Below are 21,205 nucleotides of genomic sequence, written 5' to 3'. Positions count from 1 at the left end.
CCTTCCATCAGTCACACCTATAGAAGTCTGCAAATAACACAGCATTACTGGGCTTGGGGTGGTGCCAAAAACAGATACAGCTTATATCACAACCCCAAGTCCCTTGAAGTATCTGGAAAACCTTTTCAGGAAGGATAGGTATGTGAATTCTGAAAATCTGAGACAGGTCTCGTTAATTTAGAAAATTTATTTTGTCAAGGTTGAGGACATGTGCCCATGACACAGTCTCAGGAGGTCCTGACAACATGTGCTCAAGGTGGTCAGGGCACAGCTTGGTTTATACATTTCAGGGAGGCATGAGACATCAATCAATATATATAAGATGTACATTGGTTCTGTCTGGAAAGGCAGGTCAACTCAAAGAGGGAGGGGGCTTCCAGGTCACAGGAAGGTGAGAGACAAACAGTTGCATTATTTGGAGTTTCTGATCAGCCATTCCAAAGGAGGCAATCAGATATGCATTTATCTCAGTGAGCAGAGGGATGACTTTGAATAGAATGAGGGGCAGGTTTGCCCTAAGCAGTTCCCAGCTTTACTTTTCCCTTTAGCTTAATGATTTTTGGGACCCCAAGATTTCGAGATTTATTTTCCTTTCACAGGTACAAACCAAACAAGCCCAGACCATGAAGACTACAATAAATACCGAACTCCTCAATGCCCAGAAACAGACAAACATCTACAAGTATCAAGACAATCCAGGAAAACATGATCTCACCAAATGAACTAAATAAGGCACCAGGGATCAACTCTGGAGAAACAGGGATATGCGATTTTTCAGAAAGAGAATTCAAAATAGGTGTGTTGAGGAAACTCCAAGAAATTCAAGATAATATGGTGAAGTAATTCAGAATTCTGTCATATAAATTTAACAAGGTGATTGAAATAAAAACAATCGATCAGAAATTCCAAAGCTGAAAAAATGCAATTGGCATACTAAAGAATGCAATCATGTCTTTTAATAGCAGAATTAATCAAGCAGAAGAAATAATTAGTGAGCTTGAAGACAGTCTATTTGGAAATACACAGTCAGAGGAGACAAAAGAAAAAAGAAACGACTTGTACTCATTATGTAGATTGGGAAAAAAACTCTTAATATTGTAAGGATACAAATACTTCCCAAATTAATTTATTGATAATTGCTGTGAAAATAATGATGGCAAATTTGGGGAATAAAGAGATGTGAGAATGTGATATTAATGTCAGTGTAGAAGAAAAAGCTTTTAAAATAGATGAGAAAATACAATAAAATGCTAAAAATAGCCCCCAATATAAGGATAAATTTAGCAATTTTTAAAGGCAGCATTATATTATCAATAGGGAAATTAAAGATTAGCCAGTAAGCAGTATTAATTAGGACAATTGGTTAGTTATTTTCCAAATGTTACAGTCACTTTTCACCAATCACCAAAATTAATTTGATGTGGATTAGAAAGGTAAATGTTTGATAAATAAATATCTTAAAAACATACTAGTTGTGCAATATTAGAATAGAGAAGACCTCTCTAAGCAACAACAAAGTATATCTTAAGAAAAAATACCATGTTACATATAGTGTTGAATAATTAACTTGTTTTTTATTAATATTTAATATTTTATAAATCACCTATATGAAGAAGATTTCAATTCTGGAATCAGAAAAAATATTACTTGTTAGCCCAAACATCAAAAACAATTATCACAAAAGAAAATTGAAGGATACACTTAACAAAAGTAGTGTAACTGGTGTTGCTAAAATCATGCCTTTAGGAAGGCCATATTTTCTGCATATTTGGTTTAAAATTAACAGCATTAATTAAAAAAAAAATAGACAAGAACTGCCGTTTAGTTGTTTCTTGCTCTTCAATTTTCAGGTGGTGGATTGTCCAAAATTATTTTGGCCTTTTAGTCTCTTGTCTTAAAAACACAGTCAAATATTGACCTTAGAACAATGGATCTCCCCTTTTGACTACAGAGATTATCTTGTTCAACAAAGTACTTAAATATAGTACATATAATTATTTCCCCAAGACTGCAACAGGGATCCTGTCTGATAAAAAGTAAAAATAGCAACTTCGTTTGATTCTCTGATGCAGAGTTTTTCATTCTCTCTGTCCTGTAAAGTCACTCAAAGTACATTCTTTTTTCTCTCTCTCCAGACTCCTGACACTTTAATCCCAGAACAGCAACTTTTTTACCCAGATAAAATGGACTCCCTAGAAATTATAAGCCTCATCATTATTCAAATAAAATTACATATGTATGTCAATTCAATTGTCTTCATGTATCAGTGGTATTTCTCAGTCGGCAAGTAACCAGACTGCAGACTTTTTCATTTTCATCTACTTTAAAGTGCAATTGTTCAGCTAATGAAATAACTGTAGCCCAACGAAATACTCAACTTTGAAGTAAAGCATTGTGGTTTGGTGGATATTTTTATTTAAGAATATTTAAAATGACATTTCTCTGTACTCAAATGCTACTGCTCATTGTGTTTGATCCAGTCCACTGTTGAATCTGTAATTCCACCTTATGAAGAAATGTTCATTGCTACCTTCTCAATTTTCCTGAAGTACCTATTATCAATCTTATCTCACTGGAAGCTTTAATGCTTGAAAATTCCTTGCAAAATATTTAAAATTCTTAATGGAATTTCAGGGAACGTGGAGACTGCTGAACAACAAAAATAAATTCAAGTAGAAAAATTCCAGGTTTAAAAATATTTTAAAATATCAATCACGTTTCTTATTATCAGCAAAGTTAAAGTGTGACTGGTGAAATAATTTTAAACATTACTTCTCCCTGTCCACTTACTACATATTGCTTCTAGGGTCATCAAGTTTCAGCTTGAGGAGTGTTTCTTTTATCTTAAAATGTAATTTTGCTTTTGATTCTCATGGACTAGAGTTACTTGTGTTACATAAAATCACATCAAGAACTCACAAAACTTGCCTTATCTTGAACAATATGTTCTCAGAGTTTGGAAGAGAAAGCTATTCCGGGATAACTGTTCAAGTTCCCTTGACTTAACCCATATAATTGGATAATTTAAGTGTGGTCCCCAGTTATTGGCCCTAATATTTCTGATAGCTTAAAAAGCTATACATTCAAAATTTGGTAACTTAAATGAGCACAGTTGTTTTAATTGTAAGAAGCCTAAAGAAGTCAAAGAAGGTACCTGATTTTTCGCATGGGTTGGGGAGATAGTAGAGACTCTGGACATTCCTACCCCTCTTTCAACGGAAGCAGCTTCAATTTTATGTGTTACAAATGGTGCGTTTCATGTAACAAGTACACAATGTCTTTTTTAGCTGCTGATGTTTCTGCTGCTGTGTTACATGATGATATTTGCAACCAAAGATTGTCTCAGTAATGCTGATCTGTACTCCGTAAGTGATCTATGCTCAATATTGCCCGATACATAGTGGGAAGTTGATGTAAATTTAACAAATGAATATGTCCTTTGTTGCATAAGAAATAGGATAGGAATGTGGAAAATTTGTTGGAAATTAGTCTCCACTTCTGGAGAATCAACCCAGAGAATTACAAAGTCACTATGTACTTTCTCCCTCCAGGGAAGCATTGAATCTCCTCGAGATTCCCTCTATAGTTTCCTGAGTGATAGCCAAAGTGTAATTTCTAATACTGTAACATTCTTATAAGGACTAGGTATAAAGACCAGTTAAAGACTCACTAATGATTAACATTACGATATTTTTCACAGTAAAATTATGCATGTTTAATTATTTATGAGATATGGATATAATATGGGGGAAATAAGGACATTCAATGTGATAGAAAATGTTACATCTACATTTGAACATACTTTTTAATATGCGAACTTAACTGTGTTATGTACTTAGAAGACGCAAAGCTACCCAAGAGGTTGCTTTTGTCATCAAGTAGTGTATACTATACAGAAATACGTAAGAATTTTAAAGTCAAGAGTCTGCTGGAATGAGATATGGATGCATACACACACACACACACACACGCATACACACATAAATAAAACAAACATATTCCACTGATTAAACACACACTTAACTACATGTTCTGTACATGACTGCTGAAACTCAAAATCAAATGTTGGGTCAGAAAAGTAAATAAACAATTGCAGTAGAGTCTGATGATGTGTCTGACATACAATCCTACGGAAACAGACGAGATGTACAGCAGCCCAATTCTACAGGCTGTACCTGTAAAGCTGAGGTGTTAAGGTTGGATAAGAGTTTACTAGAATTAATTGGCTAAAGTATTACAGATAAAAAGAGCATGTTGAACCCGGGAACAATGGCCGAATAGGAACAGCTCCAGTCTACAGCTCTCAGCGAGACCAATACAGAAGGTGGGAGATTTCTGCATTTCCTACTGAGGTACTTGGATCATCTCATGGGGACTGGTTAGACAGTGGGTGCAGCCCATGGAGGGCAAGCAGAAGTAGGGTGGGGAATTGCCTCACCCATTAAGTGGAACTCCCTCCCCTAGTCAAGGGAAGCCATGAGGGATTGTGCCATGAGGGATGGTGCTATCGAGCCCAGATACTACGCTTTTCTATCGTTTTTTGCAACCCGCAGACCTTTCAAGCCCAAAACTGGGAGGCCATTTTGATAGACACCAAACTAGCTGCAGGAGTATTTTTTTGCACCCAAGTGGTGTCTGGAATGCCAGTGAGACAAACCGTTCACTTTTCTGGAAAGGAGGCTGAAGCCAGGGAGCCAAATGATCTTGCTCAGCAGATCTCACCCCCATGGAGTCCAACAAGCTAAGATCCACTGGCTTGAAATTTTCACTGCCAGCACAGCAGTCTGAAGTAGACCTGGGATGCTAAAGGTTGTGGGGGGAGGGGCATCCACAATTACTGAGACTGGAGTAGGTGGTTTTCCCCTCACAGTGTAAACAAACCCACTGGGAAGTTTGGACTGGGCAGAGCCCACCACAGCACAGCAAAGTCACTGTAACCAGACTAATTCTCTAGATTCCTCCTCTCTGGGCAGGGCATCTCTGAAAGAAAAGCAGCAGCCCCAGTCAGGGGCTTATAGATAAAACTCCCATCTCCCTGAGACAAAGCACTTGGGGGAGGGGGCAGCTGTGGACACAGCTTCAGCAGACTCAAATGTTCCTGCCTGCCAGCTCTGAAGAGAACAACTGATCTCCTAGCACAGTTGCTTGAGCTCTGCTAAGAGACAGACTGACTCCTCAAGTGGGTCACGGACCCACATGCCTCCTGACTGGGAGACACCTCCCAGCAGGGGTTGACAGACATCTCATACAGGAGAACTCCAGTTGACATCTGGTGGGTGCCCTTCTGAGACGAAGCTCCCAAAGAAGGAGCAGGCAGCAATCTTTCCTGTTCTGCAGGCTCTGCTGGTGATACCCAGGCAAACGGGATCTGGAGTGGACCTCCAGCAAACTCCAGCAGACTTGCAGAAGAGGGGCATGACTGTTAGGAAAACTAACAAACAGAAAGCCATAGCATCAACATCAACAAAAAGAACACCCACACAAAATCCCCATCTGAAGGTCACCAACATTGGAGGCCAAAGGTAGATAAATTCATGAAGATGAGGAAAAACCAGTGCAAAAATGCTGAAAATTCAAAAAACCAGAATGCCTTTTGTTCTTCAAAGGATCACAACTCCTTGCCAGCAAAAGAACAAGACTGGATGGAAAATGAGTTTGACAAATTGACAGAAGGAGGCTTCAAAAAGTGGGTAATAACAAACTCCTCCGAGCGACAGGAGCATGCTCTAACCCAATGCAAATAAGTTAAGAACCTTGATAAAAGGTTACAGGAACTGCTAACAAGAATAACCAGTTTAGAAAAGAACATAAGTGACCTGATGGAGCTGAAAAACACAGCATGAGAACTTCATGAAACACATGCAAGTATCAATAGCCAAATTGATCAAGCAGAATAAAGGATATCAGGGGTTGAAGAACAATTTAATGAAATAAAAGGTGAAGACAAGATTAGGAAAAGAAAAAGAAGGGAAAGGAACAAACAAAGCTTCCAAGAAATATGGGAGTATGTGAAAAGACCAAACCTATGTTTGATTGGTGTACCTGAAATTGATGGGGAGAATGAAACCAAGTTGGAAAACACACTTCAGGATATTATCCAGAGCTTCTGCAACCTAGCAAGACAGGCCAACATTCAAATTCAGGAAACATAGAGAACACCACAAAGATACTCCTCAAGAAGTGCAACACTAAGACGCATAATCAGCAGATTCACCAAAGTTGAAATGAAGAAAAAAATGTTAATAGCAGCCAGAGAGGAAGGTAGGGTTACCCACAAAGGGAAGTCCATCAGACTAACAGCAGATATCTAAGTGGAAACCTTACAAGCCAGAAGAGAATGGGGGCCAATATTCAACATTCTTAAAGAAAAGAATTTTCAACCTAGAATTTCATATGCAGCCAAACTAAGTTTCATGTGCGAAGGAGAAATAAAATCCTTAACAGACAAGCAAATGCTGAGAGATTTTGTCACCAACAGGCCTGCCTTACAAGAGCTCCTGAAGGAAGCACTAAACATGGAAAAAAAAACCCGATACCTGCCACTGCAAAAACATACCAAATTGTAAAGTCTACCAACACTATGAAGAAACTGCATCAAGTAATGGGCAAAATAAGCAGCTAGCATCATAATGACAGGATAGAATTTACACATAACAATATTACCCTTAAACGTAAACAGGCTAAATTCCCCCAATAAAAAGACACAGACTGGCAAACTGGATAGAGTCAAGACCCATCAGTGTGCTGTATTCAGGAGACCCATCTCGTTTGCAAAGACAAACATAGGCTCAAAATAAAGGGATGGAGGAATATTTACCAAGCAAATGGAAAGCAAAAATCAGGCGTTGTATTCCTAGTCTCTGATACAACAGACTTTAAACCAACAAAGACAAAAAAAGACAAAGAATGGCATTACATAATGGTAAAGGGATCAATGCAACAAGAAGAACAATCTATCCTAAATATATACGCACCCAATACAAGGGCACCCAAACTCATAAAGCAAGTTCTTAGAGACCTACAAAGAGACTTAGGCTACCACAGAATAATAGTTGGAGACATTAACACCCCACTGTCAATATTAGAGAGATCAATGTGACAGAAAGTTAACAAGGATATTCAGAGCTTGAACTCGGCTCTGGAACAAGCAGAACTAATAGACATCTACAGAACTCTCCACCCCAAATCAATAGAATATGCATTCTTCTCAGCACCACACCACACTTATTTTAAAATTGACCACATAATTGGAAGTAAAACGCTCCTCAGCAAATGCGAAGAATGGAAATCATTTTTAAAAAGTCTCTCAGACCACAATGCAAATGATTTAGAATTCAGGATTAAGAAACTCACCAAAACCGCCCAACTACATGGAAACTGAACAACCTGCTCCTGAATAACTACTGGGTAAACAATGAAATTAAAGCAGAAATAAATAAGTTCTTTGAAACCAATGAGAACAAAGACACAGTATAACAGAATCTCTGGGACACAGCTAAAGCAGTGTTTAGAGGGAAACTTGTGCACTAAATGCCCTCAGGAGAAACCAGGAAAGATCTAAAATGGACACCCTAACATCACATTTAAAAGAGCTAGAGAAGCAAGAGCAAACAAATTCAAAAGCCAGCAGAAGACAAGAAATAACTAAAATCAGAGTAGAACTGAAGGACACAGAGACATGAAAAATCTTTTAAAAAAATCAATGAATCCAGGAGCTGTTTTTTTAAAAAGATTGACAGTATAGCTAGACCACTAACTAGGGAAGAGTCAAATAGACACAGTAAAAAATGACAAAGGGGATATTACCACTGATCCAACAGAAATACAGCCTACCATTAGAGAATACTATAAACATGTCTATGCAAATAAACTAGAAAATCTAGAAAAAATGGATATATCCCTGGACAAACACACCCTCCCAAGACTAAACTAGGAAGACATCAAGTCCCTGAATAGACCAATAACAAGTTCTGAAATTGAGTCAGTAATTAATAGCCTACCAACCAAAAGAAGCCCAGGATCAGACCGATTCATAACCGAATTCTATCGGAGGTACAAAGAGGAGCTGCTACCACTCCTTCTGAAACTATTCCAAACAATAGAAAAAGAGGAACTCCTCCCTAACTCATTTTATGAGGCCAGGATCATCCTGATACCAAGCCCTGGCGGATACACAATCACAAAATAAAATTTCAGGCCAATATTCCTGATGAACATCAATGCAAAAATCCACAATAAAATACTGGCAAACTGAATCCAGCAGCACATTAGAAAGCTTATCCAGCATGTTCAATTTGGCATCATCCCGAAGATGCAAGTCTGGTTCAACATATGCAAATAATTAAACGTAATCCATCACATACACAGAACCAATGACAAAAAACACATGACTACCTCAATAGATGCAGAAAAGGCCTTCGATAAAATTCAACACCCCTTCATCCTAAAAGCTCTCAATAAACAAGGTATTGATGGAATGTATCTCAAAATAATAAAGCTATTTATGACAAACCCACATCCACTATCCCACTGAATGGGCAAAAGCTGGAAGCATTCCCTTTTAAAATCTGCACAAGACAAGGATGCCCTCTCTCACCACTCCTATTCAACATAGTATTGGAAGTTTGGGCCAGGGCAATCAAGCAAGAGGAAGAAATAAAGGATATACAAATAGGAAGACAGGACATCAAATTGTGACTGTTTGCGGGTGACATGATTGCATATTTAGAAAACACCATCATCTCAGTCCCAAAACACCTTAAGCTGATAAGCAGCTTCATCAAAGTCTCAGGACGCAAAATCAATGTGAAAAAAATCACAATCATTCCTATACACCAATAATAGACAAAGACAGAGCCAAATCATGAGTGAATTCCCATTCATGATTCTCTCTTCAAAAAGAGAATAAAATACCTAGGAATACAACTTACAAGGGATGTGAAGGACCTCTTCAAGAAGAAATAAAAACCACTGCCCAAGGAAATCAGAGAGGACAAAAACAAATTGAAAAACATTCCATGCTCATGGATAGGAAGAATTAGTATCGTGAAAATGACCATACTGCCCAAAGTAATTTAGAGATTCAATGCTATTCCTATTAAACTACCATTTACTTTCTTCACAGAATTAGAAAAAAATACTTTAAATTTCATATGAAACCAAAAAAGAGCCCATATAGCCAAGATAATCATAAGCAAAAAGTACGAAGTTGGAGGTATCATACTACCTGATTTCAAACTATACTACAAGGCCACACTACAGAAACAGCATGGTACTGGTATGAAAACAGACATATAGACCAATGGAAAAGAACAGAGACCTCAGAAATAACACCACACATCTACAACCATCTGATCTTTGACAAACCTGACAAAAATAAGTAATGGGGAAAGTATTCCCTATTTAATAAATGGTGTTGGGAAAACTATCTAGCCATATGCAGAAAACTGAAACTGGACCCCTTCCTTACACCTTATACAAAAATTAACTCAAGAAGGATTAAAGACTTAAATGTATCACCTAAAACCATAAAATCTCTAGAAGAAAACTTAGGCAATAATGTTCAGGACATACACATGAGCAAAGACTTCATGACTAAAACACCAAAAGCAATGGCAACAAAAGCCAAAATTGACAAATGGGATCTAATTAAACTAAAGAGCTTCTGCACAGCAAAAGAAACTATCATCAGAGTGAACAGCCAATCTACAGAATGGGAGAAAATTTTTGCAATCTATCCATCTGACAAAGGGCTAATATCCAGAATCTACAAAGAACAAACAAATTTATAAAAAACAACCCCGCTCTTTACCAAGGACCCACCAACATGGGCCGTGTTATGCAACCAACAAATCCGTGAAAAGAAGGCGGCATCACGGGTCATTAGAGAAATGCAAGTCAAAACCACAATGAGATACCATCTCATACCAGTTAGAATGGTGATCATTAAAAAGTCAGGAAACAACAGATGCTGGAGAGGATGTGGAGAAATAGGAATGCTTTTACACTGTTGGTGGGAGTGTAAATTATTTCAATCATTTTGGAAGACAGTGTGGCAATTCCTGAAGCATCCTTCAGGAATCAGAAATACCACTTGACCCAGCAATCCCATTACTGGGTATATACCCAATGGATTATAAATCATTCTACTCTAAAGACACATGGACATGTATGTTTATTGCGGCACTGTTCACAATAACAAAGACTTGGAACCAACCCAAATGCCCATCAATGATAGACTGGATAAAGAAAATGTGGCACATATACACTATGGAATACAATGGAGCCATAAAAAGGATGAGTTCATTCCAATGTTACCCCTGTTAGATTTTAGCTTTAAAGTTTGATATTTGGTCCATCATTTAATTTTGTTCACGGATTTTTATTTTTAATAATGTTGCATTGACATATTATCGACCTTGAATTTTTGTGCCCTCTTATATTTGCACCTGAGTAACATACCTCACTTTTAACTTTCTTAGATTGCCCCGAAGAGTTAGCAAAAAGCATTATCATTTATTTCTTCTGTTAAAAATCACACGTTAAAAAAGCTCAGTAAATGAAACTACATCTACATCTGACTTATGAATATTAAAGAAGAAATGTTAACTAAAATCAAATAAACTGTATAATGAATCAGTCAGTCATTAATTCAAAGTTTATTTCTGAGAATGCAAGAGTGGTTCAGTAAAAGGAAACACGTAACATAATTTTCTATAAACATAAATAGTATATTGAAAATATAGAGGTGCGGTTGGAGCATATGGTTCTTGGGGAGATAGGAGATGATAAGATTGACAAGATAGACCTAGCATGGTATAACGAAAGAGTTTATGATGGTTTCCAGCTTCATCCATGTCCCTGCAAAGGACATGAATTCATCCTTTTTGATGATTACATAGTATTCAATGGTGTACATGTGCCACATTTTCTTTATCCAGTCTATTATTGATGGGCATTTGGGTTGGTTTCAAGTCTTTGCTATTGTGAACAGTGCTTCAACAAACATATGTGTGCATGTGTCTTTATAGTAGAATGATTTATAATCCTTTGAATATATACCCAGTAATGGGATTGCTGGGTCAAATGGTATTTCTGGTTCTAGATCCTTCAGGAATCGCCACACTGTCCTCCACAATGCTTGAACTAATTTACACTCCAACCAACAGTGTAAAAGCATTTTTATTTCTCCACATCCTCTCCAGCATCTTTTGTTTCCTGACTTTTTAATGATCATCATTCTAACTGGCTTGAGGTGGTATCTCATTGTGGTTTTGATTTGCATTTCTCTAATGACCACCGGTGATGAGCTGTTTTTCATGTTTGTTGGATGTATAAATGTCTTCTTTGGCAAGTGTCTGTTCATATCCTTCGCCCACTTTTTGATGAGGTTGGTTTTTTCTTGTAATTTTGTTTGTTCTTTGTAGATTCTGGATATTAACCCTTTGTCAGATGGATAGATTGCAAAATTTTTCTCCCATTCTGTAGGTTGCCCGTTTACTCTGATGATAGTTTCTTTTGCTGTGCAGAAGCTCTTTAATTAGATCCCATTTGTCAGTTTTCACTTTTGCTGCCATTGCTTTTGGTGTTTTAGTCATGAAGTCTTTGCCCATGTGTATATCCTGCATGGTATTGCCTAGGTTTTCTTCTAGGGTTTTATGGCTTTAGGTCTTACATTTAAGTCTTCAATCTACCTTGAATTAATTTTTGTATAAGGTGTATATGCAGTGCCTAAAATATCTGTGACTCTAGTCAACAGGTGAAGGCAAGTTAAAGATATTTGATTTTGACTGGGTGCAGCACCTCATGCCTATTAATTTCAGCATATTGCGTGATTGAGGTGAAAGGATTGCTTGAGTCCAGGAGTTCCAGACAAAGCTGAGAAAAATAGCCGGGCGCGGTGGCTCACGCCTGTAATCCCAGCACTTTGGGAGGCCGAGGCGGGCGGATCACAAGGTCAGGAGATCGAGACCACAGTGAAACCCCGTCTCTACTAAAAATACAAAAAAAAAATTAGCCGGGCGCTGTGGTGGGCGCCTGTAGTCCCAGCTACTCAGGAGGCTGAGGCAGGAGAATGGCGTGAACCCGGGAGGCGGAGCTTGCAGTGAGCCGAGATCGCGCCACTGCACTCCAGCCTGGGCCACAGCGCGAGACTCCGTCTCAAAAAAAAAAAAAAAAAAAAAAAAAACTGAAAAAAAAAGTAAGACCCCCCCCTCCACAAAAAAAAAAAAAAAAATTAAAAAATTATCTGGGCCTGGTGGTATGTGCCTGTACAGCTGCTCAGAAGGTTGAGGTGAAAGCAGCAAATGGGCCAGGAGGTCGAGGCTGCAGCAAGTCATGATTGTGCCACTGCACTTAATCCTGGGTCACAGAATGAGACCATGTCTCAAAATTAAAATGTTTTATGTCACTTTTAATACTGAGAAAGTAATAGAATCTTATTTACTTTGGTAAAATACTTATTTACCTAGCTTACTTTTCATAAGCATCATTAGTGGTATGTACACATTTATAACATAATTATATAATATATATAAACATGTTAGAAGTATACAGAGTAAAAATATATGTTGTATCTAAGACACATTTTTTATTTTTATGCAATAAATTACTTCATTAACTATTTCTTTTTTGATTAATATCATATTTCATGCCAAAATCTAAATATAAAAATAAATGTAGTCATATTAGTATGAAAATTATATTCCTTTGGGTATATACCCAGTAATAGGATTGCTGGGTCAAATGGTATTTCTGGTTCTAGATCCTTAAGGAATAGCCACACTGTCTTCCACCACAACGGTTGAACGAATTTAACATTCCCACAAACAGTGAGAAGCATTCCTATTTTTCTACAGCCTCGCTAGCATCTACTGTTTCTTGACTTTTTAATAATCGCCATTCTGACTGACATGAGACGGCATCTCATTATGGTTTTGATTTGCATTTCTCTGATGATCAGTGATGTTGAGCTTTTTTTTCATATGTTTGTTGGCCACGTAAATGGTTTCTTTTGAGAAGTGACTGTTCATATCCTTTGTCCACTTTTTGATGAGGTTGTTTGTTTTTTATCTTGTAAATTTGCTTAAGTTCCTTGTAAATTCTGGATATTAGACCTTATCAGATGGGTATATTGCAAAAATGTCCTCCCATTCTTTAGGTGGCTTGTTCACTCTGATTATAGTTTCTTTTGCTGTGCAGAAGCTCTTTAGTTCAATTAGATCCCATTTGTCAACTTTGGCTTTTGTTGAAATTGCTTTTGGTATTTTAGTCATGAAGTCTTTGCCCATGCTTACGTCCTGAATGTTATTGCCTAGCTTTTCTTCTAGGGTTTTTATGGTTTTGGGTTTTACATTTAAGTCTTTAATCCATCTCAAGTTAATTTTTGTGTATGGTATAAGGAAGGGGTCCAGTTTCAGTTTTCTGCATACAACTATCCAGTTTTCCCAGCACCATTTACTGAATAGGAGGTCCTTTCCTCATTGCTTGTTTTTGTCAGGTTTGTTGAAGGTCTGATGGTTGTAGATATGTGGTGTTATTTCTGAGGTCTCTGTTCTGTTCCATTGGTCTATAAGACTGTTTTGGTACCAGTATCATGCTATTCTGGTTACCGTAGCCTTCTAGAATAGTTTGAAATCAGTTTGCATGACACCTCCAGCTTTGTTCTCTTTGCTTAGAATTGTCTTAGCTATACAGGGTCTTCTTTGATTCCATATGGAATTTAAAATTTTTTTTCTAATTCCGTGAAGAATGTCAATGGTAGTTTGATGGGAATAGCACTAAATCTATAAATTACTTTGGGCACTATGGCCATTTTCATGATATCGATTCTTCCTATCCCTGAAGATGGAATGTTTTACCATTTGTTTGTGTCCTCTCTTATTTCCTTGAGCAGTGCTTTGCAGTTCTCCTTGTACATGTATGTTTATTGCAGCATTATTTACAGTAGCAAACATATGGAACCAACCCAAATGCCCATCAATGATAGACTAGAAAAGAAAATGTGGTACATATACACCATGGAATACTATGCAGCCATAAAAAAGGAGTGAGATAATGTCCTTTGCAGGGACATGGATGAAGCTGGAAGCCATCATCCTCAGTAAACTAACACAGGAACAGAAAACCAAACACTGAGTGCTCTCACTCATAAGTGAAAGTTGAAAAATGAGAACACATGGACACAGAGAGGGGAACAACACACATCAAAGGCTGTTGGGGGGTGGTGGGTGATGGGAGGGAACTTAGAGGATGGGCCAATAGGTGCAGCTTTTAAACCACCGTGGCACTCGTATGCCTATGTAACAAACTTGCATGTTCTCACATGTATCCTTTTTTTAAAGAAATAAAAATGTTATACTCAAGAATAGCAAACATTTATTATATTCCCTGTGTGCAAGGAAAAATATATGCTCTCTCTCTCTCTCATATACACACACACACACGTGTATATGTTCAAATAAAAAGTAACATATAATTAAGCCTCACAAGAGTCTGAGTTAGTCATATTATTTTTCCACTGAAAATAAAGAAACAAAAGCCCACAGGTTTGATACTAAAATCTGTATGCTTAATCCACCACACTCTGTTTTCTCAACATAGTATATTATAGAGAAAACAAAAAAAAAATAGAGAAAGATAATATATGTGAACATTCTGGTGAATGTGAATCTTTTAGTAGGGATGTAAAGTTGCCCAGGAATAATCTGTAAAAGGAACCAAATATGAAATAATCCAAACATTCAAAAACTATCAGTTCTATCTAAAGAATAAATACTAGTTCAGCTTAAATAATAGTAATAATTCCAAATAATAAAATAACGTTTTTAGACTTTTATCCTCCTAGTAGATCATTTGTTTTGAGTTAACCTTCATACTTGAGTTGAAGTTGTCATAACATAAACAATTTCAGAATGTGCAGTTATGTCTTTTTTTTTTTTTCCAGGGAGCATGCAAGTTACTCTTCTGTATTTTAAAACTTCTACAAGATGTGTCATGAGCTTAACCACTGCGTAACAGTTCAGTAATATGCACTGGATAATGCAAGAGTCTTACAGTAAGTAAAGACTGATGAAGAAGGACAATGTAATTAATGTAGCTTCTAGTATAGACTGTTCGTTATTGCAGTATAGTGGTACTGTCATGCTCTGGTTAATATGTGAACTGGGAAAATGCATAACTTTTTAGGAAGGCTTGCAAATAAATAGACAAATTAACATTCTTCTCCTGATAATCTGTATTTTAACATATAAGGTCTAATTTTAGTTTTATTGGCTTATTAGATGCCAAAATATTGATTACTATTGGTACTTTAAGGTAAAAAAGCATTGTAAATTAAATATGCTAATAAAAGTGGCACTGTTACATATATTGATAACCAGTCATTCATTTAGAGATATTTAATTTGCTTTTGAATTCAAAGCATAAGCTGAAGAATAATTCATATATTTTTAAAATGTATTTGATGATAGCAAAGTATGCCATCTATTTTAAACTAGTATATATTTTACGTTTGTTCTGTATGCACACATGCATGTGTATGTTTTTGTGTATGTGCATACATATGGTTTTTTGAAAGGTATGGTTTAAAAGAGAAGTGACAAAAATCCCTCTCAACATTCTATGTATTGAATCCCAGGAGTAATTCTATACTCACTGTCTGATAATATTTGACAGTACAAAATTCAGTTGCAAAGCTACATATAATGCAAGCAGTCTGAAGCATTGCACTATCTTGCTGGAGGCTAATCACTTTATAATGAGTTTAGTGAAAAGTACCTATGCAATAAGTTGTAGTTGACAGCAGCCCAAGGGAACCTCTAAGTGCTAAAAATTAGCAGCTGAGAGATGTTGGATAGCATCCTTTTGAAGACAGAAAACAGATTCCTTTCTGAAATACAAGCAGTTTAAATTTGACATAAATCACACAGATGGTAAAAGAAATATCTTGTTGCTATGGGCTTTACCCTGTTTTTCTTCTCACTGTTTTATGAAGTAAAATAAGAAAAAAATCGGCCTTCTAGTGTTCTAGTTTGAAGAAACAATATCTTAACAGTAGAGAGAAATGATTTTTTTCACTGCAATATTATGTATTTGACAGTTCTTGAAAAAATTTACACCAAGCTATATTTAAAGAAAATGGTGAACATGCATTGAACAGTCAGCTTACTTTTAAATGATTCACTTTCATTGTGGATTTTGGATATTATATAATCAATCTAGACTGGAGAAATTGTAATAAAACACAATCACTACTATTTATAAGACTGTTGCAGAGCTGGGTTGCTATAAAGACCACTATGCATTAAAGGAAGAATAATTTTGGTTAGACCATACTGATACTATTGATGAGCATAGAAATCCATGCTAATTTTGCCTGCAAGAAAGATGCAGAACAAGCCATAAAGAAAGAAGGTTATGACACTTCTTTCTAGGTAGAAATCTATAAAATAATATTTTAGCTTTCCAACCTGGCAGTAGAAAAGATGGAGAACAAAACAGAAAAAAAGATACATTTGATACACTGCCATGAAACGCATTTGCATTTGACACAGTGCCATGAGAAACATTTCTAAACTTCAGTGTATTTCCTTGAATCAAAGGGCATTCACTGATCAGGGCTTTAGAGGTCTAAATAATCAACAGTATGATAGTCATAATTGATAGATACAGTCTCTAAACTATTTTATGTTTCATTAGTAAGTACTTGAAGTGAAATGATGTATTAAGTATCATACAAAGTTTCACAAATGTGCCAGGTAGGAAAATGTAATTTTATAGTATGATTTGAAAGACTAACCTACAGCTGCTAAAAAGGTTACTTGGACAAGAACGCCATGTAGAGGTGAAAGCAGATAAGTCTTCACAGTGTCATTGTGGTTTCAGCGGGGATTGTAAGTAGGATACAGATTAAATAAGCAAAGAGAATAGAGAAGAAAATTCTTGCAAAGCAAAAAAATAAAATGGAGATTTTAACCAGAGAACATTACATTTGAAATGGAGGAATTACAGGTTTGTTTGGTAGATGATTAGGGTCTACTGATGGATTTCAACAGATGATAATATCTACAAAATGGAATTTTATGAAGATGTGTTGATCAGCAAATGGGAAAAGAGGAAATGAAGGCAAGGAAACTAGTTAAGAGACCTTGGCGATCATCCGACGAAACAGTGATGAGGGCTTGAACAAAGTTTGTAACAGGGACAATGAGAGGGATAGCTCTTACAACAGAAAAAATACACTACACTTGGTGATTGATGGGATGGGAAAGAGAGAGGGGAGAATAACCGTTTGTGATGAGTAGGGTAATGAATTTCATAATCAGTCTGTTTTAAGTTTCTCCAGAAAGAAAGAATCAAGAATTATTGGAAAATTTAAGCCTCAGGACAAATAGAAAGATAAGTACATTGAAATAAATATGTCCAGAGGGGAAATTGATTTTGAAGAAATAATTAAGTTTATTATATTTTGTAAGTATCATTATGCAGGTATTTTGTAAAATGCTGTTGGTATTGTGTTGATACTTTAAAAAATTGACAGTATTTCAGCCTGTGGTTTATTATTTTATATTTTATATATACATATATTATATAAAAAACATTTGAAAAATTGTTTTGTCATGTGGTATTATAATCAATGTAACTGCAGTCTTTTTTTTTTTTTTTTTTTTTTTTTTTTTGAGACGGAGTCTCGCTCTGTCACCCAGGCTGGAGTGCAGTGGCCGGATCTCAGCTCACTGCAAGCTCCGCCTCCTGGGTTCACACCATTCTCCCGCCTCAGCCTCCCAAGTAGCTGGGACCACAGGCGCCCGCCACCTCGCCCGGCTAATTTTTTGTATTTTTTAGTAGAGACGGGGTTTCACCGTGTTAGCCAGCATGGTCTCGATCTCCTGACCTCGTGATCCGCCCGTCTCGGCCTCCCAAAGTGCTGGGATTACAGGCTTGAGCCACCGCGCCCGGCTGTAACTGCAGTCTTGATTGCTAAGTCTGATCTTTATAACTAACCATTTAAAATTAGGAATAATACATAAATGTATATATATGTACTTATATAATTATATATAAGTATATAGTATATATCTTATAAAAAATAAATCAATAATGTTTATTGTCACATTCTTGTGTTATTAGGAACATCTTCTTAATGTCTGTCACTTAGTAAAGGTGATCTATGCATGTTCTACTATAAAATGGAAACAAACCAAACCATAATGATTACAAACTGATGTAAAACAGCATTTTAATATACCAAAATTATTTTAAAAATATCAACCTGAAGCAGTTACTGACAAAACAATATCAATGTTAAAAAATGAATAAAAATAAATATCATAAGCCTTTTGCATGTTCTATTAATAGTATGTTTTTATCAACAGGCAATACACATTCAAGTCAACATGGTTGGCATACTCATCTCCTGAGAACCATACTTTCATGTTTCTATTTGCTTCAACCTCTCGTTAGATATTTCAGGTCATGAGCAAACTGTTAGAAATGCAGTAAGTATAGTAAATGTTTTTACGTAAAATGTTTAAACAGAGTTGTTTTCATTTAAAATAAAGTGAAAACGTTATGGCACATTTTGGTTTGTCTTAGGTATGACATTGGCCAATATTTTTTCTACCCCATTTTGTTAACTTGCTGCTTCTCTTTACCTCTACTCATGAATTGAAAACTTAATCTTAAGTGCCCTTATAGAAGTTTCAGTTTCCAAAAAGGATGCATCTTTTAGCTAAATGTTCTGACACTGTTTTTCTCTAAAACCAGCCTTTCAATAGTGGTCTGATTTTGTTTTAAAGGTGAAGAAGCAACCATATCATATCTTCAATAGAAAATGTACTTCTATGCCTTGATAGAGGTTCTATCCTATACCTATTTCCAATCTGTTTTCTTATCTAAACCTGCTCTCACTAAAGAATCAAATCAAACAAAGGATCAATGAAATGAAAAGGTGATTCTTGTAAAGGAAAAACAAATTTGGCAGTCCACTAGCTAGAACAAGAAAAAAGGGAAAAGATTCAAATAAGCATAATCAGATATGATAAATGTGATATTCTAACTAATAACACAGAAATACAAAAGATCATCAGAGACTAATATGAACACCTTTCTGTATACAAACTAGAAAATCTAGAGGAAATGGATACATTCCTGGAAACATACAACATCCCAAGATTGAACTAGAAAGAAATAGAAATCCGGAACAGACCAATAATAACTAATGACTTTGAATTAGTAGTAAAAAAATTTTCCAACAAGAAAAAGCCTAGGACCAGACAGACTCATAGCCTACTTTTGTCAGATGTACAACAAACAGCTGATACCAATCTTACTGAAACTATTCTAAAAAATCAAGGAGGAAGAATTTCATTCTATGAATCCAGTATTGTTTCCTATTGTAATGCTTACAGAACATAGCTGAATGTCTACCATGTCCTAATCTTGCTTATCTTTAAGAAACAGAACATTTGTGATAAAAGGTTCCTTTTGTAACTTGATCAACTGAGACCGATTAGAACCAAGACAGTCAACCAAAAAACTTAAAAAAGACCCCAGACTTCATTATAATCTTATTTCACGCTAAATTAAGCTCCCGCCAGTGCCAGAAAAATTGACAATGTTCATGACAATGACTAGAAGAAGCCATAAAAGAACAAGAAAAAAGGGAGCATTTCAGTTCTGGGAAGTTCACTGCCCATTTGCAGAAAAGAAATGAATATTGCTCTGCTCACTTTTAATGTCCAATCTGTTCATTACGGAAACCTTATATTTTAACCACGTCACCTCTTGTCAAAAAGTTGATTTGTGAGCCATGCTCCAACTTTTCAATTCCATGGACATCGAATAAAGCCTGCACTGCTTGACACTCACTTTTGGTTTTGTGTATTGGCTTTGTGACACCAAACAGGGAAAGACCCCAGCATTTGGGGGACTGCCTTTTTCAATAACAGTATCATCCTGGTACCAAAAATCAGGCAAAGATCCAACAAAAAGAAGAAAACTACAGGCTGATATCACTGATGAGCATGCATGCAAAAATCTTCCACAAAATGCTGAAATTAAATTCAATAGAACATCAAAAAGATAATTCATAGTGATCAAGTGGGCTTTATTCTGGGGATGCAAGTATGGTGTAACATATGAAAATCAATAAATATTATTCACCATCATATAAACAGAACCAAGAACAAAAACCATCTGATCATCTCAATAGATGGAGGAAAAAGCATTTAATAACGTCCAACATCCCTTCATGGTATAAGCCCTATACGAGCTACGAATCAATGGAAAATACATCAAAATAATAAACCATATATAAAAAACCCACAGCCAACATATACTGAATGGGCAAAAGTTGAAAGTATTTTCCCTAAGAACTAGAAGAAGACAAGGGTATTCATTCTCACTAGTCCTATTCAACATAGTATTGGAAGTCCTAGCCAGAGCAATCAGGCAACAGAAAGAAGTAAAAGGCATTCAAATTGAAAAAGAGGATGTCAAATTATCGTTGTTCACTGACAACATGATTGTATGTACCTAGAAAACTCTAAATATTTATCCAAAAAGCACATAGATTTATAAAGAACTTTAGTAAATATCATGATACAAAATTGACATACAAAAATTAGTGGCATTTCTGTATACCAGTAACGTTCAAACTGAGAACCAAGTAAAAATCTCAGTCCCGTTTACAATAGCCACACACATGCATACATAAATACCTAGGAATACATTTAACTACAGAGTTGAAACATGTCTACATGGAGAACAGAAAAACACTGATGAAAGTAATTATAGACAACAAAAACAAATGGAAAACCACCCCATGCTCATGTATTGGAAGAATCAATATCGTTAAAATGATCATATTGCCCAAAGCCATATGAATTAGAAAAAAATCCTAAATTTTATATACAGCCAAATAAAAAGCCTGAATAGCCAAAGCCATCTTAAGTAGGAAGAAGAAGCCCAAAGGCATATTACCTGACTTCAAATTATACTACAAGGCTATAATAACTAAAACAGCATGGCACTGGTACAAAAATAGACATATGGATCAATGGAACAGAAACAAGAAGGAAAGCCACATACCTAAAAACAACTGATCTTCAACAAAATCAACAAAGATATACAATGAGGAAAAGATACCCTTTTCAATAAATGGTGTTGGGAAACTTGACTAATCATAGGCAGAACGAAACTGGAA

Source organism: Papio anubis, chromosome X, assembly GCF_008728515.1.
Source record: "Papio anubis isolate 15944 chromosome X, Panubis1.0, whole genome shotgun sequence".
In the NCBI taxonomy this organism is placed as follows: Eukaryota; Metazoa; Chordata; class Mammalia; order Primates; family Cercopithecidae; genus Papio; species Papio anubis.
This window is presented reverse-complemented; position numbering follows the sequence as displayed.